The following is a 26,696-nucleotide window of genomic DNA, read 5'->3' on the forward strand; positions in this document are numbered from 1 at the left end:
CCCTCACATTGACGATAAAACATAGAAATCTCAACGGAATTAAATACAATAGGCACAGTGCCGCCTTAAGTACAAGAATGTAGACTCTTCTTACAGTCGGTGATTTGAGCATTCCCTGTGAGACCAGTAATAGTTTCCGATACACCACTGAAGGTTCAATGTATTACCTTGGACATAAACATTGACGATGAAACACATAAATTACGTCGGAATTAAATACGAAAGGCACAATGCCGCCTTCAGTACAAGAATAGAGACTCTTCTTACAGTTGGTGCTTTGAGCATTCCCTGTGAGACCAGTTTTAGTTTCCGATACACCACTGCAGGTTCAATGTATTTCTTGGACATACACATTGACGATGTAACACTGAAATTACATGGGAAATAAATAAAAAAGGCAAAATGACGCCTTAAGTGCAAGAAGAGTGAGACTTCTTAGAGCCTGTGCCATGATCCTTTCCTGTGAGACCAGTATTAGTTTCCGATACACCACTGCTGGTTCAATGTATTCCTTTGATCTTCACATTGACGATGAAACACAGAAATCGCATCGGAATTTAATACAAAAGGCACAATGCCGCCTTATGTACATGAATAGAGACTCTTCCTACAGTCGGTGCTTTGAGCATTCCCTGTGGGACCAGTAGTAGTTTCCGATACACCACTGCAGGTTCAATGTATTCTTTGGACCTTCACATTGACGATGACACACAGAAATCGCATCGGAATTAAATACAAAAGGCACAATACCGCCTTAGGTACAAGAATGCAGACTCTTCTTACAGTCGGTGCTTTGAGAATTCCCTGTTAGACCAGTATTAGTTTCCGATACAGCACTGCAAGTTCAATGTATTCCTTGGACATACACATGGACGATGAAACACTGAAATTACATCGGAATTAAATACAAAAGGCACAATGCAGCCTTAAGTGCAAGAAGAGAGAGACTTCTTAGAGTCTGTGCTTTGATCCTTTCCTGTGAGACCAGTATTAGTTTCCGATACACCACTGCTGGTTCAATGTACTCCATGAATCTTCTCATTGACGATGAAACACAGAAATCACATCGGAATTAAATGCAAAAGGCACAATGCCGCCTTAAGTACAAGAATAGAGACTCTTCTTACAGTCGGTGCTTTGAGCATTCCCTGTGAGAATAGTATTAGTTTCCGATACAGCACTGCAGGTTCAATGTATTCCTTGGACGTAAACATTGACGATGTAACACTGAAATTACATCGGAATTAAATACAAAGGCACAATGCCGCCTTAAGAACAAGAATAAAGACCCTTTTTAGAGTCGGTGCTTTGAGCATTCCCTGTGAGGCCAGTATTATTTTCCGATACACCACTGCACGTTCAATGTATTCCTTGGACCTTCACATTGACGATAAAACAAAGAAACCGCATCGGAATTAAATACAAAAGGCATAATGCCGCCTTAAGTACAAGAATGGAGACTCTTCTTACAGTCGGTGCTTTGAGCATTCCCCGTGAGAGCAGTATTAGTTTCCGATACACAACTGCAGGTTGTAATATTATTGGTATTTCCGTACTACGAAAGCTTTGAGTATTCTTTGAAAGACATTTGTTTTGTATAATTTACGTAACTGTAAAGATGCGCATCTAGCGCGGACGCTAATACATCGATTGCGCAGTCAAAGAAACATTTTAACAGAAGCTGAACTGTCGTTCCGCTTCGATCTAAATAAAAGATGACGGTAGAAAACGTTTGTAGATCTTCAGATTTTAATGTACTTCTGCTTGTGGTGTGAAAGCGTAAAGGAGGTCGACTTTAAGCTAAAAGAGTGAGCGGTCTTGCCAGTGTGCAGACAACATTATTAATTAATAAGATTCAAGTAATTTATGTTCGAAATTGTAACTCGGCAAGCTATTGTTATCGGGGGTGTTGGACAGTGCAAGAATTGTCTTCAACGAAGGAGAAAAGTGACTGTAATTTGTGACAAAAAACTCGAACATGGGAAACAGCACAGGACAGGCTGAAATCTGATCGCACCGTACTGTTAGAAAAGTAATTATGTAAGTAGTATTGTTTATAAATAAGCCCTAATTTGCTAGTGAGAATTGTTTGAATATATTTAGTGTTTACCAGACTTCTTATTCTGTTTTTTTTTCTTTATACTTTTTTTATCTCCATGCCATATTATTTTTATGAATGTCAAACAGCTTTTACTACAGCGTAGAATACTGCGGCATCCTGGTCGTGTACAGAAGGCCGCCCCTTATCTTCTATACAACTCATAGCAGCCCCATTTATGAATGATTTCATTTGCAAATGCATTTTTTCTTACTGTTCATTGTCAAAGGTCCCTTAGGTAATTTAAAAATCATACTGATGACGTAAAGAAATCCGGGTTGTTCTTTTCCAAGTAATAGAAGTCTTTGCGTAATCAAGAACAAGCCTCCTTCTGACAACGATCAGGAGCCGACCAGAAGACGGACGTCTTCGACCGCTTTCGTGTGTCCTGTGGCAAAGCTGTGCCAAACTGGGAACACGACATTCTAGTATGAAACACAGATTTAAATTGAAAGAATTGAAATATATTTAATAGTAATAATAATAATTTTTTTTATCATACTAGATGTGGCGCCCGAACAGGGACCTGATAAAAAATTTTAATCTGTTCCGTTATTGTTTCATGACATCATCCGGTGGACATCGGGAAGCCATAAAGGAAGTACTGAACGAAACCGAGGAAGTATTAAATAAAAAATAAAAAAATTCGAAAAATAAGAGCAGTGCGCAAAACGACTGATGTAAGTACGGTTTTCATTACGCATAAAATCTCGCGTCTTGTATAAAAAAAAGAAAAACTGATTTCCGGAATTTCTTTCCTTACTGCTTCATTTTATCCTATCGCTGTTATTTCCTTGCAGAGTTGCTTATTTACGTAGTTAGAATTCATTTCTGATCATCTCTTCATGCAAAGTTTATTTGTTAGTATTATGAGCATCTTCATTGTTGCTACGGTTAAGAACACAAGATGGATGCCATAATAGCTGGATTCAGTGTCTTTAGGTGTTTGTCATTTATTTTCAAAGTTAGCTGCCATCTTGTCTTCTACCCGGTATAGCTCTGCAATTGTCACCTACCGCGGTGTGACGTTTGACTATCAGCGCGCGCATCTGAGAGTTGACGATCGGCGTACCGCGAAATGTTTCTTTGAGCAGTTACGTCACAAACTTGAAAATAAACATGGCAGATGACAAAGGAAAGCCGACAAACAGTCTGGATGACGGTGATGACACAGTTGTCAAGTCATACCCACTACGTTCGCGAACGGGAACAGGCAGACCCGAATCGCGAATGGAGACAACGGTAGACGATGATGGTGTGCGTGACGTATCGTCACAGCAATCATCGTCACAGCAAGCGGGAGAAAATTTGATGGTTGAAATGATGAGAATTTTTTTTCAAGAAAGAGAACAGAAGAAACGGGAACGGGAAGCTTATAAATTACAAAAACAACGAGATAGACAAGAAAGGGAACAAAAAGAAAGGGAAAAGGAACGGGAGACAGAGCGAAAATAGTTTGACCTGAATACCATGATTGGTACAATGAAAAATAGGTTAGATAATATTGATGCCAACTTAGAGGCAAGAATTAGGACAGTCATGGTGGAATATATTTCGGAATTAAGTACTAAAGTTAATGAAAGGATAGAAGGTATTCTGCAGAAGGTAGATGCATGTGAGAGCACAGTAGGTAACGTGCACAAAGACATCAAAGTACAAATCGAAAGTTGCCAGGCAGTTACAACAGAAGTTTCAAAAAAGTCCGCTGAGGTCGGAGCTAAAGTAAACAAGCTTGCAGACAATGTCGTCACTCTGCAAGGCCAGGTCAATGACCTGACACAGGCGCTATCCGAAATAAACATTGAAAAGAGGGTGAATGATGCTGCAGCCAACGTACGTTCCACGATAGGAAAGGAATTTGTAGAATGGGTCGAGACTAAGGAACAGTACATAGAAAACAAGGTTCAACACGACTTAAAAGAAGCCGTTAAGTCAGCCACAGTTGAAGTTTTAGCTGCTCCAGGTACATCAGGAGATACGATTCTCACTGAATTAGGAGAGATTCGTAGAGTTTTTCACCGAGATCTTCCCGAGTGGAAACGACACCTCACTGAGGAAATCGAGCAGTTGAAACGACAAGTCAATGATTTTCCTAATGACAATAGAAGTGAGCATTCACACTTGCTTTCTTCAGAACATGAATACAATAATAATCCCGTGTCTCGTGTAGAATTCTCTCCACTTGTACATGGACACAGTAGTAAGAATCCTTTAGTACGCAACCAGAATGATCAAGTAACTCTTGTCGAGCTCATGAAAGAAGAAAGCGTTCTCAAGCACCGCGTATTCCAGCCTTTTCTGCCAGAGAAACGCAACATCCACCCAATGGTTTTTCTGAAGTCATTTAATGGTGTTTTTCCTGAGAGCTGGGATGACAAGCAACGTATGCGCTTTATAGTAGGTTACATTCAAGGAGAGGGTTCTGTCTGGGGAACAGAAGGAATTGACAGATGTAATAATTACGCTGACTTCGAAAAGCAATTTCTGAACAAATTCTGGAGTTCAGGCATACAACAACGCCTTAGAAAAGAAGTATATAATGCTGAACCGTTTAACACGAGAAGTGCTGGTCTCCGTAGGTACTTCGAGAAATACCTGAAAAAAATACAATATTGGGACACGCCCATTTCCACGAAGGACGTAATTATGATCCTTAAGTCAAAGCTACCGGTATCAATCAGGGAGAAGTTAGTAAATGTCAGTGACGACGACACGGAGGCTTTTCTGTCAGTACTTGCCAACCTTGACATGATTCAAGAAGACGTGCGTGCTAGTGCGCGGAGTAATTATAATCTTGGCCTGCACACTACACAGCCGCACGGTGTAGGCGCAGATTCAGGTATGTCGTACCAACCCAACAACAGTAAAGAACACGACGTTCCGTGCGATAATAACAACTACTATCGCCGTAGCGGGAAGCAGAAACATAAATTCCAGGATCAAAACAGCTACCACCCCATATACCAGACAACACAACAGCAATACGGTAATTCAACAGTTAGTTACAATGATCGCTATCACTACAATAACGATAGCCAAAATAATTATAATTTCAATGGAAAGGGACGTTGGATTAACACCAACAGTAAACAGCAGTATGGTAACCAGCCTAGATTCCAGCACTGTTCTCAAGGGAGAAATGCTCCAGATCCTTCCAAGCAATACAAACAACAGTATGCTCCAAACTTTAGGAATAGTCCTCCACCTTTTACTAACTATCAAAGTCAAAATCATGAACCTCAAAATTCTCGCATCTATTATGCCCAAGCAAACCCGCCAACACACACCATCTCGACTGAAATTCCGGCAGATAGCCCGCAACTTAGGTGGAATACGGAAGCAAACTTCGTACCGAGCGTACCGCCCGGTACTTCAAAAGTAATTGTGAGCGAAATTCAATCTAATGAATATACGGAAAACTAAAAGCACACTTTGACCGATTTCACACCTTCAGAATTAATCTCCAGGCAAAAGGAAAGCAATGAATGGACTGATCCTATCCCCAAGATAGAAAATCCAGAAGTCAACCTATATAATAAGTTAAGACAAGCCCTGATCTCTCTCACAACTCATGCCAATTTAAGAAAAAAGGCATTTGACAAGCATGTCAATAAAGTTCTGTCGTATCGCCTGAACGAGCGTGTTCTTCTGAGGACACACTTCAAACCATCTCTCATCTTACGTAAAAATCGTAAGTGGCAACACTTATACGAAGGACCGTTTGTTATAGTCAGGAAGCCACATATTGGTTGTTACGTGTTGGCAGATCCAGTTAGTGGACGAATAAAAGGACTTTACCACCATGTAGACCTGAAGATGTACCATGAAAAACATAAAAAAAAATATCATTTATTATGTTAAGCTGCAACTTGAAACAAGAGTGTGATCTGTTTAGAAAGTAAGTGAATCAACAGCATGTACATGTATTCTGCAGGTGACGTAATCATTTGAGTGAAGTGGTCATGAAGTAATGATGGAGCTTGAAAGATATGAAGTGATTGAAGAAGGTACTCTACGTATTTGGAAAATAAGATTTGCTTTAGTTTTAAGGTAGTTTTAAGTTTCTTGAGCACGAGAAGACTGCAGTCGTTGGATTGAGTAAGGGATGTGCCAAAGTGCCACCTGCTGCTTTAGTTTTAAGTTATGGCAAATCTCCTTTTTACCAAGTAGTAAAGGTTTTCTTTAAATCCCTCATTCAGACCAGAATGTCCGTATGTGTGAAGTATTAACCTAAGTTAAGCCTTCAAAGGGTTGATATTTTAAGTCGCTAGAACCATGTACGATGCAAAACTGATACATTGTAATTTGTAGATTACACCGAGTATAAGCAGCAACATATAGTTAATGTACAAAGAAATGAATAATGGTACCCGCATCTGGAGAGCAACTTTAATTTATTTATTACTATGAGTCAACCAGTTAAGAAATTTGCATTTATAATAAGAATTAGGTCCTGTATTGGAGAAACTTAGAGAGACTATTCCTATGTCACGAGTATTATACAGAAACCTTCGATATTAAGACACCTAGTTGAGGACTGAGATAATCTGCTTATATTCTTCTGCTATGTCCGCATGCCGTGATTTTGAGATATATTTGAAGATGCTTTGGAAGCGGATTTGTGCGACATTTTAATACTGAAGTCAAGTTATGCCACGTGGATGACACTAAAAACGGTGGAGCCGAAGAATGAATTTGCTAAACTGATTATTTCACCTATTATTTATCTTCGTATCTTTCATTTCCTTGCACTATCCTATTGTAGTTTTCTTCTTTAGCATTCTTACCTTTCTACCCTACCCGGTAGGGGAAGAAATTTGGAAATTGGTTCAAAAGACTTGACGTGTGTATATTGTGTGTATTGACGACCGTGGCTCGTTGGTTAATGCGTATGTGCAGTTAATTATCGAATCGTGATGTAAATCTGATTTGCTGTGAGCAAAAGCATCCTAGGAAATAGGAATAACTTTCCCGATTTCTGTTAGATGAAGTTTTGAACGTGAACTGTTCGGCACGCCAAAGTGGGTATATTTTACTGATTATTGATGTAACCGAATAAATGAACAAAAAAAAGGGCTGTTATAGAACAACAAGAAAAGGATAAGAATCAGATTTAAAATATATATAAAATCTAACGTGCTTCAGAAGCACCATTCATAATAGCAAACACATTTTTTCGTTAGGTCTTGGACAGTAATATAAAAAAAAACTATGTATATTTTGTAAATGATACTTTCATGATAAGTAATTTTAGCATTAACTGTACTACTCTGTAGTATAAATACACCTAAATGGACACGTATGGATTGCTGCGTGTGACTCAGTGACAAAATAATGGACACGTGTGTGAAATCGTAATTTGACACATGTATGGACACGAAAAACTAGTTATCTCTTGTGTGAATCAAAACTGTAATAAACTTATGGACACGAGTGATGTTCTGCGTGTGAAGTAGCATTACAAGTATTCTCACGTTGTAACGACGATACATTGACTATCAGTCAAAGGATAGACAAGCTATTGTACTCACTGAAATAGGTGACAGTAGTCATTTTCATCGATGACTGTTCTTCGTCGCTGGTGCAGTCAATTTACCGTCCAGGTTGACCATGTCGCCTTGACGAGCTGCTCCAGTACCCACGATTCAACAAAATGCACAAGTTAAAAAAAAAAAAAAAAAAAAAGGTTGGCAGCCACAGAACTATCTGCCTCGTGCAGGACGCGGACTGCCAACGCTGTTAAACCGCCAGTTCGTTACCACGTGACTGTGGAGCACTGTGGCAACATTCAATGACTGCTCGCCGGCTCACACTCAACAATAAGCATTCCTCTCCATAACGGGCGCAAGCGTGCTCCAGATCTGAGATGAAAATGGACATAAAAATAATAAAACGTTGATAAACTACGCACGATTTTACTATATTTACATTAAAAGGACACTAATGATGACTTTTCCTTAACTATGAAAATTGCTACGGCAATATTGCTAAATACATTGCTTAAGAAAGACCTGTACAAGACGAAACGTGTTTTGCTAATATTTGCTAACGAAAGGACATAAAACCTAGACACAAAATATGAATAATATACAATGTATATGTACATAGTCTATGTAGTAATTTTTATTGTCTTAAATTCTTACTCTATATTCCCTTAGATTAAGATGCTAGTTAATGAGAAAGTCCTAATACAGATTCTTTTTCTATATTTTCATGTGCTGGAACATGAATTGGAATGAGATTAAGACAGCCACCAAACTGACTCATTCGTTATTGAACCAGTCATCAACTTTCCTGATTCCCGACATGACCCGATGGATCGTCGAGTCAAGAAATATCACTTCCCCCTTCACATAGTGAAATTCCCAGTGGTTTTCCACCAGAATGTGAAAAGGTGATCCCCAGTTTTAGTGCAGTGAAAAGTGACAGGTAATGAAAGAATTCCCCTGTGAAAATCATCCGAGTTCATGGGAAATACTACCAACTACAAAGTGAAGAGTGATGTCGCTACGAGAAAGACTGATAAAAGTTTTATGTTCCGTTCACAATTGGCGGAAATGCACCAATACAGTAATAGAATTTTTTTCTTATTGTCAATATTTATGTATATTTGTATCTGTATGTGTATTTAATTTGTACTTGTATCTATGTTAGTATTTCAATGTTTCAATTGACTGAATGAGAGTAATTCTTGAGAACCTATGTTAAATCCTTGAACACTTATGATGACATCATGCCACAACCAAGTTTGTTAATGATCAAGCAACTGTGAGTAGTTTTGACGACTTAGTATGAAACGCATATAATTCTATGTGCCTTATGTTATGTCTGTTTTGCTCCCTACAAGGAGACATCCTTAAATACTTCATTCACTAAGTACGTGAATCCAATAATATTACGACTGCGCGTGAGTCGTAACGACCTTTCAGACTCATTACTCCTCACGCGGGAAGCGATGTAATATTATTGGTATTTCCGTACTACGAAAGCTTTGAGTATTCTTTGAAAGACATTTGTTTTGTATAATTTACGTAACTGTAAAGATGCGCATCTAGCGCGGACGCTAATACATCGATTGCGCAGTCAAAGAAACATTTTAACAGAAGCTGAACTGTCGTTCCGCTTCGATCTAAATAAAAGATGACGGTAGAAAACGTTTGTAGATCTTCAGATTTTAATGTACTTCTGCTTGTGGTGTGAAAGCGTAAAGGAGGTCGACTTTAAGCTAAAAGAGTGAGCGGTCTTGCCAGCGTGCAAACAACATTATTAATTAATAAGATTCAAGTAATTTATGTTCGAAATTGTAACTCGGCAAGCTATTGTTATCGGGGGTGTTGGACAGTGCAAGAATTGTCTTCAACGAAGGAGAAAAGTGACTGTAATTTGTGACAAAAAACGCGAACATGGGAAACAGCACAGGACAGGCTGAAATCTGATCACACCATACTGTTAGAAAAGTAATTATGTAAGTTGTATTGTTTATAAATAAGCCCTAATTTGCTAGTGAGAATTGTTTGAATATATTTAGTGTTTACCAGACTTCTTATTCTGTTTTTTTTTTTCTTTATACTTTTTTTATCTCCATGCCATATTATTTTTATGAATGTCAAACAGCTTTTACTACAGCAGAGAATACTGCGGCATCCTGGTCGTGTACAGAAGGCCGCCCCTTATCTTCTATACAACTCATAGCAGCCCCATTTATGAATGATTTCATTTGCAAACGCATTTTTTCTTACTGTTCATTGTCAAAGGTCCCTTAGGTAATTTAAAAATCATACTGATTACGTAAAGAAATCCGGGTTGTTCTTTTCCAAGTGATAGAAGTCTTTGCGTAATCAAAAACTAGCCTCCTTCTGACAACGATCAGGAGCCGACCAGAAGACAGACGTCTTCGACCGCTTTCGTGTGTCCTGTGGCAAAGCTGTGCCAAACTGGGAACACGACATTCTAGTATGAAACACAGATTTAAATTGAAAGAATTGAAATATATTTAATAGTAATAATAATATTTTTTTTTATCATACTAGAAGGTTCAATGTATTCCTTGGACATACACATTGACGATGAGACTCATAAATTACATCGAATTAAATACAAAATTCACAATGCCGCCTTAAGTACAAGAATAGAGACTCTTCTTACAGTCAGTGTTTTGAGCATTCCCTGTGAGACCAGTATTAGTTTCCGATACACCACTGCAGATTCGATTTATTCCTTGGACCTTCAAATTGACGATGAAACACAGAAATCTCATCGGAATTGAATATAAAAGGCACAATGGCGCCTTAAGTACAAGAATAAAGACACTTCTTGCAGTCGGTGCTTTGAGCAATCCCTATGAGACCAGTATTAGTTTCCAATACACCACTGCAGGTTCAATGTATTCCTTGGACATACACATTGACGATGAAACACTGAGACTACATCGGAATTAAATACAAAAGGCACAATGCCGCCTGAAGTACAAGAATAGAGACTCTTCTTACAGTCGGTGCTTTGAGCATTCCCTGTGAGCCAGTATTAGTTTCCGATAGACCACTGCAGGTTCAATGTATTCCTTGGACCTTCACATTGACGATGAAACACAGATATCGCATCGGAATTAAATACAAAATCCACAATGCCGCCGTAAGTACAAGAATAGATACTCTTCTTACAGTCGGTGCTTTGAGCATTCCCTGTGAGACCAGTATTAGTTTCCGATACACCACTGCAGGTTCAATGAATTCCTTGGACATACACATTGACGATGAAACACTGAAATTACATCGGAATTAAATACAAAAGTCACAATGCCGCCTTAAGTGCAAGAAGAGTGAGACTTGTTAGAGTCTGTGCTTTGATCCTTTCCTGTGAGACAAGTATTAGTCTCCGATACACCACTGCAGGTTCAATGTATTCCTTGGACCATCAAATTGAAGATAAAACACAGAAATCACATCGGAATTAAATACAAAAGGCACAATGCGGCCTTAAGCAAAAGAATAGAGACTCTTCTAACAGTCGGTGCTTTGAGCATTCCCTGTGAGACCAGTATTACTTTCCAATTCACCACTGCAGGTTCAGTGTATTCCTTGGACATACACATTGACGATGAAACACTGAAATTACATCGGAATTAAATACAAAAGGCACAATACCGCTAACAGTGCAAGAAGAGTGAGACTTCTTAGAGTCTGTGCTCTGATCTTTTCCTGTGAGACCAGTATTAGTTTCCGATACACTACTGCAGGTTCAAGGTAATCCTTGGACCTTAGCATTGATGATGAAACACAGAAATTACATCGGAATGAAATTCAAAAGGAACAATGCCGCCTTAGGTACAAGAATAGAGACTCTTCTTACAGTCGGTGTTTGAGCATTCCATGTGAGACCAGTATTAGTTTCCGATACACCACTGCAGGTTCAATGTATTCCTTGGACCTTCACATTTACGATGAAACACTGAATTTACATCGGAATTAAATACAAAAGGCACAATGCCGCCTTACGTACAAGAAGAGTGAGACTTCTTAGGGTCTGTGCTTTGATCCTTTCCTGTGAGACCAGTATTAGTTTCCGATACACTACTGCAGGTTCAAGGTAATCCTTGGACCTTCACATTGACGATAAAACAAAGAAACCGCATCGGAATTATATACAAAAGGCACAATTCCGCCTTAAGTACAAGAATAGAGACTCTTCTTACAGTCGGTGCTTTGAGCATTCCCTATGAGACCAGTATTAGTTTCCGATACACCACTGCAGGCTCAATGTATTCCTTGGACAACCACATTGACGATGAAACACATCAATTACATCGGAATTAAATACAAAAGGGACAATGCCGCCTTAAGTACATGAATAGAGACTCTTCTTACAGTCGGTGCTTGGAGCATTCCCTGTGAGACCAGTATTAGTTTCCGATACACCACTGCAGGTTCAATGTATTCCTTGGACCTTCACATTGACGATGAAACACAGAAATCTCATCGGAATTAAATATAAAAGGCACAATGCCGCCTTATGTACAAGAATAGATACACTTCTTGCAGTCGGTGCTTTGAGCATTCCCTGTGAGACCAGTATTAGTTTCCGATACAGCACTGCAGGTTCAATGTATTGCTTGGACGTAAACACTGACGATGAAACACTGAGAACACATCGAAATTAAATATAAAAGGCACAATGCCGCCTTAAGTACAAGAATAGTGACACTTCTTACTGTTGGTGCTTTGAGCATTCCCTGTGAGACCAGTATTAGTTTCCAATACACCACTGCAGGTTCAATGTATTCCTTGGACGTAAACATTGACGATGAAACACTGAAATTACATGGGAATTAAATACAAAAGGCACAATGCCGCCTTAAGTACAAGAATAGAGACTCTTCTTACAGTCGGTGTTTGAGCATTCCCTGTGAGACCAGTATTAGTTTCCGATTCACCACTGCACGTTCCGTGTATTCCTTGGACCTTCACATTGACGATAAAACATAGAAATCGCATCGGAATTAAATACCAAAGGCACAATGCCGCCTTAAGTACAAGAATGTAGACTCTTCTTACAGTCTGTGATTTGAGCATTCCCTGTGAGACCAGTATCAGTTTCCGATAGATCACTGCACGTTCAATGTATTCCTTGGACCTTCACATTGACGATGAAACACAGAAATCGCATCGGAATTAAATACAAAAGGCACAATGCCGCCTTAAGTACAATAATAGAGACTCTTCTTACAGTCAGTGCTTTGAGCATTCCCTGTGAGACAAGTATTAGTTTCCCATACACCACTGCAGGTTCAATGTATTCATTGGACATACACATTGACGATGAGACACTGAAATTACATTGGAATTAAATACAAAAGGCACAATGCCGCCTTAAGTGCAAGAAGAATGAGACTTGTTTGAGTCTGTGCTTTGATCCTTTCCTGTGACACCAGTATTAGTCTCCGATACACCACTGCAGGTTCTATGTATTCCTCGGACCTTCAAAATGAAGATGAAACACAGAAATCGCATCCGAATTAAATACAAAAGGCACAATGCGGCCTTAAGTACAAGAATAGAGACTCTTCTTACAGTCGGTGCTTTGAGCATTCCCTGTGAGACCAGTATTAGTTTCCAATACACCACTGCAGATTCAATGTATTCCTCGGACCTTTACACTGACGATGAAACACAGAAATCGCAACGGAATTAAATACAAAAGTCACAATGCCGCCTTATGTACAAGAATAGAGACTCTTCTTATAGTCGGTGCTTTGAGCATTCCCTGTGAGACCAGTATTAGTTTCCGATACACCACTGCAGGTTCAATGTAATCCTTGGACCATCACATTGACGATGAAACACAGATATCGCATCGGAATTAAATACAAAAGGCACAATGCCACCTTAAGTACAAGAATACAGACTCTTCTTACAGTCGGTGCTTTGAGCATTCCCTGTGAGACCAATATTAGTTTCCGATACAACACTACAGGTTCAATGTATTCTGTGGACATTAAAATTGACGATGAAACACTGAAATTATCTCGGAATTAAATACAAAAGGCACAATGCCGCCTTATGTGCAACAAGAGTGAGACTTCTTAGAATCTGTGCTTTGATCCTTTCCTGTGAGACAGTATTAGTTTCCGGTACACTAATGCAGGTAAAATGTATTCCTTGGACTATCACGCTTACGATGAAACACAGAAATCGCATCGGAATTAAATTCAAAAGGCACAATGCCGCCTTAAGTACAAGAATAGAGACTCTTCTTACAGTCGGTGCTTTGAGCATTCCCTGTGAGACCAGTATCAGTTTCCGATACACCACTTCAGGTTCAATGTATTCCTTGTACATACACATTGACGATGAAACACCGAAATTACATCGGAATTAAATACAAAAGCCACAATGCCGCCTTAAGTGCTAGAAGAGTGAGACTTCTTAGAGTCTGTGCTTTGATCCTTTCCTGTGACACCAGTATTAGTTTCCGATACACCACAGCAGGTTCAATGTATTCCTTTGACCTTCACATTGACGATGAAACACAGAAATCGCATTGGAATTAAATACAAATGGCACAATGCCACTTTAAGTACAAGAATACAGACTCTTCTTACAGTCGGTGCTTTGAGCATTCCCTGTGACACCAGTATTAAATCTCCGATACACCACTGCAGGTTCAATGTATTCCTTCGACCATAACATTGAAGATGAAACACAGAAATCGCATCGGAATTAAATACAAAAGGCACAATGCCGCCTTGAGTACAAGAATAGAGACTCTTCTTACAGTCGGTGCTTTGAGCATTCCCTGTGAGACCAGTATTAGTTTCCAATACACCACTGCAGATTCAATGTATTCCTTGGACATACACATTGACGATGAAACACTGAAATTACATCGGAATTAAATGCAAAAGGCACAATGGCGCTTTAAATGCAAGAAGAGTGAGACTTCTTACAGTCTGTGCTTTGATCCTTTCCTGTGAGACCAGTATTAGTTTCCGATACACCATTGCAGGTTCAATGTATTCCTTGGACATACATTTATGATGAAACACATAAATTACATCGGAGTTAATTACAAAAGGCACAATGCCGAATTAAATACAAGAATAGAGACTCTTCTTACAGTCGGAGCTTTGAGCATTCCCTGTGCGACCAGTGTTAGTTTCCAATACACCACTGCAGGTTCAATGTATTCCTTGGACATACACATTGACGATGAAACACTGAGATTACATCGGAATTAAATACAAAAGGCAGAATGCCGCCTGAAGTACTAGAATAGAGACTCTTTTTACAGTCGGTGCTTTGATTCTTTCCTGTGAGACCAGTATTAGTTTCCGATACACCATTGCAGGTTCAATGTATTCCTTGGACATACATTTATGATGAAACACATAAATTACATCGGAATTAAATAGAAAAGGCACAATGCCGAATTAAATACAAGAATAGAGACTCTTCTTACAGTCGGAGCTTTGAGCATTAACTGTGCGACCAGTATTAGTTTCCAATACACCACTGCAGGTTCGATGTATTCCTTGGACTTTCACATAGACGAGTAAACACAGAAATCTCATCGGAATTAAATATAAAAGGCACAATGCCGCCTTAAGTACTAGAATAGAGACTCTTTTTACAGTCGGTGTTTTGAGCATTCCCTGTGCGACCAGTATTAGTTTCCAATACACCACTGCAGGTTCAATGTATTCCTTGGACATACACATTGACGATGAAACACTGAGATTACATCGGAATTAAATACAAAAGGCACAATGCCGCCTGAAGTACTAGAATAGAGACTCTTTTTACAGTCGGTGCTTTGATCCTTTCCTGTGAGGCCAGTATTAGTTTCCGATACACCACTGCAGGTTCAATGTATTCCTTGGACGTAAACATTGACGATGAAACACACAAATCGCATCGGAATTAAATACAAAAGGCACAATGCCGCCTTAAGTACACGAATAGAGACTCTTCTTACAGTCTGTGCTTTGATTATTTCCTGTGAGACCAGTATTAGTCTCCGATACACCACTGCAGGTTCAATGTATTCCTTTGACGTTTACATTGACAATGAAACACAGAAATCGCATCGGAATTAAATACAAAGATTATAATGCCGCCTTAAGTACAAGAATAGAGACTCTTCTTACAGTCTGTGATTTGATCCTCTCCTGTGAGACCAGTATTAGTTTCCGATACACCACTGCAGGTTCAATTTATTCCTTTGACCTTCACATTGACAATGAAACACAGAAATCGCATCGGAATTAAATACAAAAGGTACAATGCCGATTTAGGTACAAGAATAGAGACTCTTCTTACAGTCGGTGCTTTGATCCTTTCCTGTGAGACCAGTATTAGTTTCCCATACACCACTGCAGGTTCAATGTATTCCTTGGACGTAAACATTGACGATGAAACACACAAATCGCATCGGAATTAAATACAAAAGGCACAATGCCGCCTTAAGTACAAGAATAGAGACTCTTCTTACAGTCTGTGCTTTATCCTTTCCTGTGAGACCAGTATTAGTTTCCGATACACCACTGCAGGCTCGATGTATTCCATTGACCCTCACATTGACAATGAAACACAGAAATCGCATCGGAATTAAATACAAAAGGCACAATGCCGCCATAAGTACAAGAATAGAGACTCTTCTTACAGTCTGTGCTTTGATCCTTTCCTGTGAGACCAGTATTAGTTTCGATTACACCACTGCAGGTTCAATGTATTCCTTAGACCTTCACATTGACGATGAAACATAGAAATCGCATCGGAATTAAATACAAAAGGCACAATGCCGACTTAAGTACAAGAATAGAGACTCTTATTACAGTCGGTGCTTTGAGCATTCCCTGTGAGACCAGTATTAGTTTCCGATACACCACTGCAGGTTCAATGTATTCCTTCGACATTCACATTGACGATGAAACACAGAGATTGCATCGGAATTAAATACAAAAGGCACAATGCCGCCTTAAGTACAAGAATAGAGACTCTTCTTACAGTCGGTGCTTTGAGCATTCCCTGTGAGACCAGTATTAGTTTCCGATACACCACTGCAGGTTCAATGTAGTCCTTTGACCTTCACATTGGCGATAAAACACAGACATCGGGTCGGAATTAAATACAAAAGCCACAATGCGGCCTTAAGTACAAGAATAGAGACTCTTCTTACAGTCTGTGCTTTGATCCTTTTGTGTGAGACCAGTATTAGTTTCCGATACACCACTGCAGGTTCAATGTATTCCATTGACCCTCACATTGACGATGAAACACAGAAATCTCATCGGAATTAAATAGAAAAGGCACAATGCCGCCTTAAGTACAAGAATAGAGACTCTTCTTACAGTCTGTGCTTTGATCCTTTCCTGTGAGACCAGTATTAGTTTCTGATACACCACTGCAGGTTCAATGTATTCCTTGGACCTTCACATTCACGATGAAACACAGATATCGCATCGGAATTAAATACAAATGGCACAATGCCGCCTTAATTACAAGAATAGAGACACTTCTAACAGTCTGTGCTTTCATCCTTTCCAGTGAGACCATTATTAGTTTCCGATACACCACTGCAGGTTCAATGTATTCCTTGGACCTTCACATTGATGATAAAACACAGAAATCGCATCGGAATTAAATACAAATGGCACAATGCCGCCTTAAGTACAAGAATAGAGACACTTCTCACTGTCGATGCTTTGAGCATTCCCTGTGAGACCAGTTTTAGTTTCCGATGTACCACTGCAGGTTCAATGTATTACTTGGACCTTCACATTGACGATGAAACACAGAAATCGCATCGGAATTAAATACAAAAGGCACAATGCCGCCTTAAGTACAAGCATAGAGATTCTTCTTACAGTCGGTGCTTTGAGCATTCCCTGTGAGACCAGTATTACTTTCCGATACACCACTGCAGGTTCAATGTATTTCTTGGACATAAACATTGACGATGAAACACTGAAATTACATCGGAATTAAATAAAAAAGGCACCATGCCTCCTTATGTGCAAGAAGAGTGACACTTCTTAGAGTCTGTGCTTTGATCCTTTCCAGTGAGACCAGTATTAGTTTCCGATACACCACTGCAGGTTCAATGTATTCCTTTGACCTTCACATTGACGATGAAACACAGAAATCGCATCGGAATTTAGTACAAAAGGCACATTGCCGCCTTAAGTACAAGAATAGAGACTCTTCTTACAGTCGGTGCTTTGAGCATTCCCTGTGAGACCAGTATTAGTTTCCGATACACCACTGCAGGTTCAATGCATTCCTTGGACCTTCACATTGACGATGAAACACAGATATCGCATCAAAATTAAATATAAAAGACACAATGCCGCCTTAAGTACAAGAATAAAGACTCTTCTTACAGTCTGTGCTTTGATTATTTCCTGTGAGACCAGTATTAGTTTCCGACACACCACTGCAGGTTCAATGTATTCCTTTGACCTTTACATTGACGATGAAACACAGAAATCGCGACGGAATTAAATACAAAGATTATAATGCCGCCTTAAGTACAAGAATAGAGACTCTTCTTACAGTCTGTGATTTGATCCTTCCCTGTGAGACCAGTATTAGTTTCCGATACACCACTGCAGGTTCAATGTATTCCTTTGACCTTCACATTGACAACGAAACACAGAAATCGCATCGGAATTAAACACAAAAGGCACAATGCCGAATTAGGTACAAGAATAGAGACTCTTCTTACAGTCGGTGCTTTGATCCTTTCCTGTGAGACCAGTATTAGATTCCGATACACCACTGCAGGTTCAATGTATTCCTTGGACGTAAACATTGACGATGAAACACAGAAATCGCATCGGAATTAAATACAAAAGGCACAATGCCGCCTTAAGCACAAGAATAGAGACTCTTCTTACAGTCTGTGCTTTATCCTTTCCTGTGAGACCAGTATTAGTTTCCGATACACCACTGCAGGCTCGATGTATTCCATTGACCCTCACAATGACAATGAAACACAGAAATCGCATCGGAATTAAATACAAAAGGTACAATGCCGCCATAAGTACAAGAATAGAGACTCTTCTTACAGTCTGTGCTTTGATCCTTTCCTGTGAGACCAGTATTAGTTTCGATTACACCACTGCAGGTTCAATGTATTCCTGGGACCTTCACATTGACGATGAAACATAGAAATCGCATCGGAATTAAATACAAAAGGAACAATGCCGACTTAAGTACAAGAATAGAGACTCTTATTACAGTCGGTGCTTTGAGCATTCCCTGTGAGACCAGTATCAGTTTCCGATGTACCACTGCCGGTTCCATGTATTCCTTGGACATACACATTGTCGATGAAACACTGAAATTACATCGAAATTAAATACAAAAGCCACAATGCCGCCTTAAGTGCAAGAAGAGTGAGACTACATAGAGTCTGTTCTTTGATCCTTTCCTGTGAGACCAGTATTAGTTTCCGATACACCACTGCAGGTTCAATGTATTCCTTGGACCTTCACATTGACGATGAAACATAGAAATCGCATCGGAATTAAATACAAAAGGCACAATGCCGACATAAGTACAAGAATAGAGACTCTTATTACAGTCGGTGCTTTGAGCATTCCCTGTGAGACCAGTATTAGTTTCCGTTAACCACTGCAGGTTCAATGTATTCCATTGACCCTCACATTGACGATGAAACACAGAAATCTCATCGGAATTAAATACAAAAGGCACAATGCCGCCTTAAGTACAAGAATAGAGACTCTTCTTACAGTCTGTGCTTTGATCCTTTCCTGTGAGACCAGTATTAGTTTCTGATACACCACTGCAGACTCAATGTATTCCTTGGACCTTCACATTCACGATGAAACACAGATATCGCATCGGAATTAAATACAAATGGCACAATGCCCCCTTAATTACAAGAATAGAGACACTTCTTACAGTCTGTGCTTTGATCCTTTCCTGTGAGACCATTATTAGTTTCCGATACACCACTGCAGGTTCAATGTATCCCTTGGACATACACATTGTAAATGAGACACTGAAATTACGTCGGAATTAAATACAAAAGGCAAAATGCCGCCTTAAGTGCGGGAGGAATGAGGCTTCTTAGAGTCTGGGCTTTGATCCTTTTCTGTGAGAACAGTATTAGTTTCCGATACACCACTGCAGGTTCAATGTATTCCTTGGACTTTCACATTGATAATAAAACACAGAAATCACATCAGAATTAAATACAAATGGCACAATGCCGCCTTAAGTACAAGAATAGAGACACTTCACACTGTCGATGCTTTGAGCATTCCCTGTGAGACCAGTTTTAGTTTCCGATGTACCACTGCAGGTTCAATGTATTCCTTGGACATACACATTGACGATGAAACACTGAAATTACATCGGAATAAAATACAAAAGCCACAATGCCGCCTTAAGTGCTAGAAGAGTGAGACTTCTTAGAGTCTTTGCTTTGATCCTTTCCTGTGAGACCAGTATTAGTTTCCGATGCACTACTGCAGGTTCAATGTATTCCTTCGACCTTCACATTGACGATGAAACACAGAAATCGCATCGGAATTAAATACAAAAGGCACAATGCCACCTTAAGTACAAGAATACAGACTCTTCTTACAGTCGGTGCTTTGAGCATTCCCTGTGAGACCAGTATTAGTTTCCGATACAGCACTACAGGTTCAATGTATTCTGTGGACATTAAAATTGACGATGAAACACTGAAATTATCTCAGAATTAAATACAAAAGGCACAATGCCGCCTTAAGTGCAACAAGAGTGAGACTTCTTAGAATCTGTGCTTTGATCCTTTCCTGTGAGACAGTATTAGTTTCCGGTACACTAATGCTGGTTCAATGTATTCCTTGGACTATCACGCTTACGATGAAACACAGAAATCGCATCGGAATTAAATACAAAAGGCACAATGCCGCCTTAAGTACAAGAATAGAGACTCTTCTTACAGTCGGTGCTTTGAGCATTCCCTGTGAGACCAGTATTAGTTTCCGATACACCACTTCAGGTTCAATGTATTCCTTGTACATACACATTGACGATGAAACACCGAAATTACATCGGAATTAAATACAAAAGCCACAATGCCGCCTTAAGTACAAGAATAGAGACTCTTCTTACAGTCGGTGCTTTGAGCATTCCCTGTGAGACCAGTTTTAGTTTCCGATACACCACTGCAGGTTCAATGTATTCCTGGGACCTTCACATTGACGATGAAACACAGAAATCGCAACGGAATTAAGTACAAAAGTCACAATGCCGCCTTAAGTACAAGAATAGAGATTCTTCTTACAGTCAGTGCATTGAGCATTCCCTGTGAGACCAGTATTAGTTTCCGATACACCACTGCCGGTACAAAATTATTACTTGGACTTTCACATTGTCCATAAAACACAGAAATCGCATCGCAATTACGTACAAAAAGCACAATGCCGCCTTAAGTACAAGAATAGAGACTCTTCTTACAGTCGGTGCTTTGAGCATTCCCTGTGAGACCAGTATTTGTTTCCGATACAGCACTGCACGTTCAGTGTATTCTTTGGACCTTCACATTGACGATGAAACACAGAAATTGCATCGGAATTAAATACAAAAGGCACAATGCCGCCTTAAGTACAAGAATAGAGACTCTTCATACAGTCGTTGCTTTGAGCATTCCCTGTGAGTCCAGTATTAAATTTCCGATACACCACTGCAGGTTCAATGTATTCCTTCGACCATAACATTGAAGATGAAACACAGAAATCGCATCGGAATTAAATACAAAAGGCACAATGCCGCCTTAAGTACAATAATAGAGACTCTTCTTACCGTCTGTGCTTTGATCCTTTCCTGTGAGACCAGTATTAGTTTCCGATACACCACTGCAGGTTCAATGTATTCCTTTCACCTTCACATTGACGATGAAACAATGAAATTACATCGGAATTAAATAAAAAAGGCACCATGCCACCTTATGTGCAAGAAGAGTGAGACTTCTTAGAGTCTGTGCTTTGATCCTTTCCAGTGAGACCAGTATTAGTTTCCGATACACCACTAAAGGTTCAATGTATTCCATTGACCTTCACATTCACTATGAAACACAGAAATCGCATCGGAATTTAGTACAAAAGGCACATTGCCGCCATAAGTACAAGAATAGAGACTCTTCTTACAGTCGGTGCTTTGAGCATTCCCTGTGAGACCAGTATTACTTTCCGATACACCACTGCAGGTTCAATGTATTCCTTGGACCTTCACAGTGACGATGAAACACAGAAATCGCATCGGAATTAAATACAAAAGGCACAATGCCGATTTAGGTACAAGAATAGAGACTCTTCTTACAGTTGGTGCTTTGATCCTTTCCTGTGAGACCAGTATTAGTTTCTGATACACCACTGCAGGTTCAATGTATCCCTTGGACGTAAACATTGACGATGAAACACACAAATCGCATCGGAATTAAATACAAAAGGCACAATGCCGCCTTAAGTACAAGAATAGAGACTCTTTTCACAGTCTGTGCTTTGATCCTTTCCTGTGAGACCAGTATTAGTTTCCGATACACCACTACAGGTTCAATGTATTCCTTTGTCATACACATTGTCAATGAAACACTGAAATTACATCGGAATTAAATACAAGAGGCACAATGCCGCCTTAAGTGCAAGACGAATGAGGCTTCTTAGAGTCTGGGCTCTGATCCTTTCCTGTGAGACCAGTATTAGTTTCCGATGCACCACTGCAGGTTCAATATATTCCTTGGACCTTTACATTGATGATAATACACTGAAATCGCATCAGAATTAAATACAAATGGCACAACGCCGCCTTAAGTACAAGAATAGAGACACTTCCTACTGTCGATGCTTGGAGCATTCCCTGAGAGACCAGTATTAGTTTCCGATGTACCACTGCCGGTTCAATGTATTCTTTGGACATACACATTGTCGATGAAACACTGAAATTACATCGGAATTAAATACAAAAGCCACAATGCCGCCTTAAGTGCAAGAAGGGTGAGACTTCATAGAGTCTGTGCTTTGATCCTTTCCTGTGAGACCAGTATTAGTTTCCGATACACCACTGCAGGTTCAATGTATTCCTTGGACCTTCACATTGACGACGAAACATAGAAATCGCATCGGAATTTAATACAAAATGCACAATGCCGCCTTAAGTACAAGAATAGAGACACTTCTTACAGTCTGTCATTTGATCCTTTCCTGTGAGAGCAGTATTAGTTTCTGATACACCACTGCAGGTTCAATGTATTCCTTTGACCTTCACATTGATGATGAAACACAGAAATCGCATCGGAATTAAATACAAAAGGCACAATGCCGCCTTAGGTACAAGAATAGAGACTCTTCTTACAGTCGGTGCTTTGATCCTTTCCTGTGAGACCAGTATTAGTTTCCAATACACTACTGCAGATTCAATGTATTCCTTGGATATACACATTGACGATGAAACACTGAAATTACATCGGAATTAAATGCAAAAGGCACAATGCCGCTTTAAATGCAAGAAGAGTGAGACTTCTTAGAGTCTGTGCTTTGATCCTTTCCTGTGAGACCCAAATTAGTTTCCTATACACCTTTGCAGGTTCAATGTATTCCTTGGACATACATTGATGATGAAACAACTAAATTACATCGGAATTAAATACAAAAGGCACAATGCCGAATTAAATACAAGAATAGAGACTCTTCTTTCAGTCGGAGCTTTGAGAATTCCCTGTGAGACCAGTATTAGTTTCCGATACACCACTGCAGGTTCAATGTATTCCTTGGACTTTCACATTGACAAGTAAACACAGAAATCTCATCGGAATTAAATATAAAAGGCACAATGCCGCCTTAAGTACTAGAATAGAGACTCTTTTTACAGTCGGTGCTTTGAGCATTCCCTGTGCGACCAGTATTAGTTTCCAATACACCACTGCAGGTTCAATGTATTCCTTGGACATACACATTGACGATGAAACACTGAGATTACATCGGAATTAAATACAAAAGGCAGAATGCCGCCTGAAGTACTAGAATAGAGACTCTTTTTACAGTCGGTGCTTTGAGCATTCCCTGTGCGACCAGTATTAGTTTCCGATACACCACTGCAGGTTCAATGTATTACTTGGACCTTCACATTGACGATGAAACACAGAAATCGCATCGGAATTAAATACAAAAGGCACAATGCCGCCTTAAGTACAAGCATAGAGATTCTTCCTACAGTCGGTGCTTTGAGCATTCCCTGTGAGACCAGTATTACTTTCCGAAACACCACTGCAGGTTCAATGTATTTCTTGGACATACACATTGACGATGAAACAATGAAATTACATCGGAATTAAATAAAAAAGGCACCATGCCTCCTTATGTGCAAGAAGAGTGAGACTTCTTAGAGTCTGTGCTTTGATCCTTTCCAGTGAGACCAGTATTAGTTTCCGATACACAACTGCAGGTTCAATGTATTCCTTTGACCTTCACATTGACTATGAAACACAGAAATCGCATCGAAATTAAATACAAAAGGCACAATGCCGATTTAGGTACAAGAATAGAGACTCTTCTTACAGTCGGTGCTTTGATACTTTCCTGTGAGACCAGTATTAGTTTCCGATACACCACTGCAGGTCCAATGTATTCCTTGGACGTAAACATTGACGATGAAACACACAAATCGCATCGAAATTAAATACAAAAGGCACAATGCCGCCTTAAGTACAAGAATAGAGACTCTTCTTAAAGTCTGTGCTTTTATCCTTTCCTGTGAGACCAGTATTTGTTTCCGATACACCATTTCCGGTTCAATGTAGTCCTTAGACCTTCACATTGACGATGAAACACAGAAATCGGATCGGAATTAAATACAAAAGGCACAATGCCGCCTTAAGTACAAGAATAGAGACTCATCTCACAGTCTGTGTTTTGATCCTTTCCTGTGAGACCAGTATTAGTTTCCGATACACCACTGCAGGCTCGATGTATTCCATTGACCCTCACATTGACAATGAAACACAGAAATCGCATCGGAATTAAATACAAAAGGCACAATGCCACCGTAAGTACAAGAATAGAGACTCTTCTTACAGTCTGTGCTTTGATCCTTTCCCGTGAGACCAGTATTAGTTTCGATTACACCACTGCAGGTTCAATGTATTCCTTGGACCTTCACATTCACGATGAAACACAGATATCGCATCGGAATTAAATACAAAAGGCACAATGCCTCCTTAAGTACAGGAATAGAGACACTTCTTACAGTCTGTGCTTTGATCCTTTCCTGTGAGACCAGTATTAGTTTCCGATACACCACTGCAGGTTCAATGTATTCCTAGGACATACACATTGTCAATGAAACACTGAAATTACATCGGAATTAAATACAAAAGGCACAATGCCGCCTTAAGTGCAAGACGAATGAGGCTTCTTAGAGTCTGGGCTTTGATCCTTTCCTGTGAGATCAGTATTAGTTTCCGATACACCACTGCAGGTTCAATGTATTCCTTGGACATTTACATTGATGATATAACACAGAAATCGCATCAGAATTAAATACAAATGGCACAACGCCGCCTTAAGTACAAGAATAGAGACACTTCTTACTGTCGATGCTTGGAGCATTCCCTGTGAGATCAGTATTAGTTTCCGATGTACCACTCACGGTTCAATGTATTCCTTGGACATACACATTGTCGATGAAACACTGAAATTACATCGGAATTAAATACAAAAGCCACAATGCCGCCTTAAGTGCAAGAAGAGTGAGACTTCATAGAGTCTGTGCTTTGATCCTTTCCTGTGAGACCAGTATTAGTCTCCGATACACCACTGCAGGTTCAATGTATTCCTTGGCCCTTCACATTGACGATGAAACATAGAAATCGCATCGGAATTAAATACAAAAGGCACAATGCCGACTTAAGTACAAGAATAGAGACTCTTCTTACAGTCGGTGCTTTGATCCTTTCCTGTGAGACCAGTATTAGTTTCCGATACTCCACTGCAATTTCAATGTATTCCTTGGACGTAAACATTGACGATGAAACACACAAATCGCATCGGAATAAAATACAAAACGCACAATGAAACCTTAAGAACACGAATAGAGACTCTTCTTACAGTCTGCGCTTTGATTCTTTCCTGTGAGACCAGTATTAGTTTCCGATACACCACTTCAGGTTCAATGTAGTCCTTTGACCTTCACATTGGCGATGAAACACAGACATCGGATCGGAATTAAATACAAAAGCCACAATGCCGCATTAAGTACAAGAATAGAGACTCTTCTTACAGTCTGTGCTTTGATCCTTTCGTGTGAGACCAGTATTAGTTTCCGATACACCACTGCAGGTTCAATGTATTCCATTGACCCTCACATTGACGATGAAACACAGAAATCTCATCGGAATTAAATACAAAAGGCACAATGCCGCCTTAAGTACAAGAATAGAGACTCTTCTTACAGTCGGTGCTTTGAGCATTCCCTGTGAGACCAGTATTAGTTTCCGATACACCACTGCAGGTTCAATGTATTCCTGGGGCCTTCACATTGACGATGAAACACAGAAATCGCAACAGAATTAAGTACAGAAGTCACAATGCCGCCTTAAGTACAAGAATAGAGACTCTTCTTACAGTCAGTGCTTTGAGCATTCCCTGTGAGACCAGTATTAGTTTCCGATACACCACTGCCGGTTCAAAATTAATACTTGGACTTTCACATTGACCATAAAACACAGAAATCGCATCGCAATTACATACAAAAAGCACAATGCCGCCTTAGGTACAAGAATAGAGACTCTTCTTACAGTCGGTGCTTTGAGCATTCCCTGTGAGACCAGTATTAGTTTCCGATACAGCACTACAGGTTCAATGTATTCTGTGGACATTAAAATTGACGATGAAACACTGAAATTATCTCGGAATTAAATACAAAAGGCACAATGCCGCTTTAAGTGCTACAAGAGTGAGACTTCTTAGAATCTGTGCTTTGATCCCTTCCTGTGAGACAGTATTAGTTTCCGGTACACTAATGCAGGTTCAATGTATTCCTTGGACTATCACGCTTACGATGAAACACAGAAATCGCATCGGAATTAAATA

The sequence above is a fragment of the Schistocerca americana genome, chromosome 6, assembly GCF_021461395.2.
Source record: "Schistocerca americana isolate TAMUIC-IGC-003095 chromosome 6, iqSchAmer2.1, whole genome shotgun sequence".
NCBI classification, from domain to species: Eukaryota; Metazoa; Arthropoda; class Insecta; order Orthoptera; family Acrididae; genus Schistocerca; species Schistocerca americana.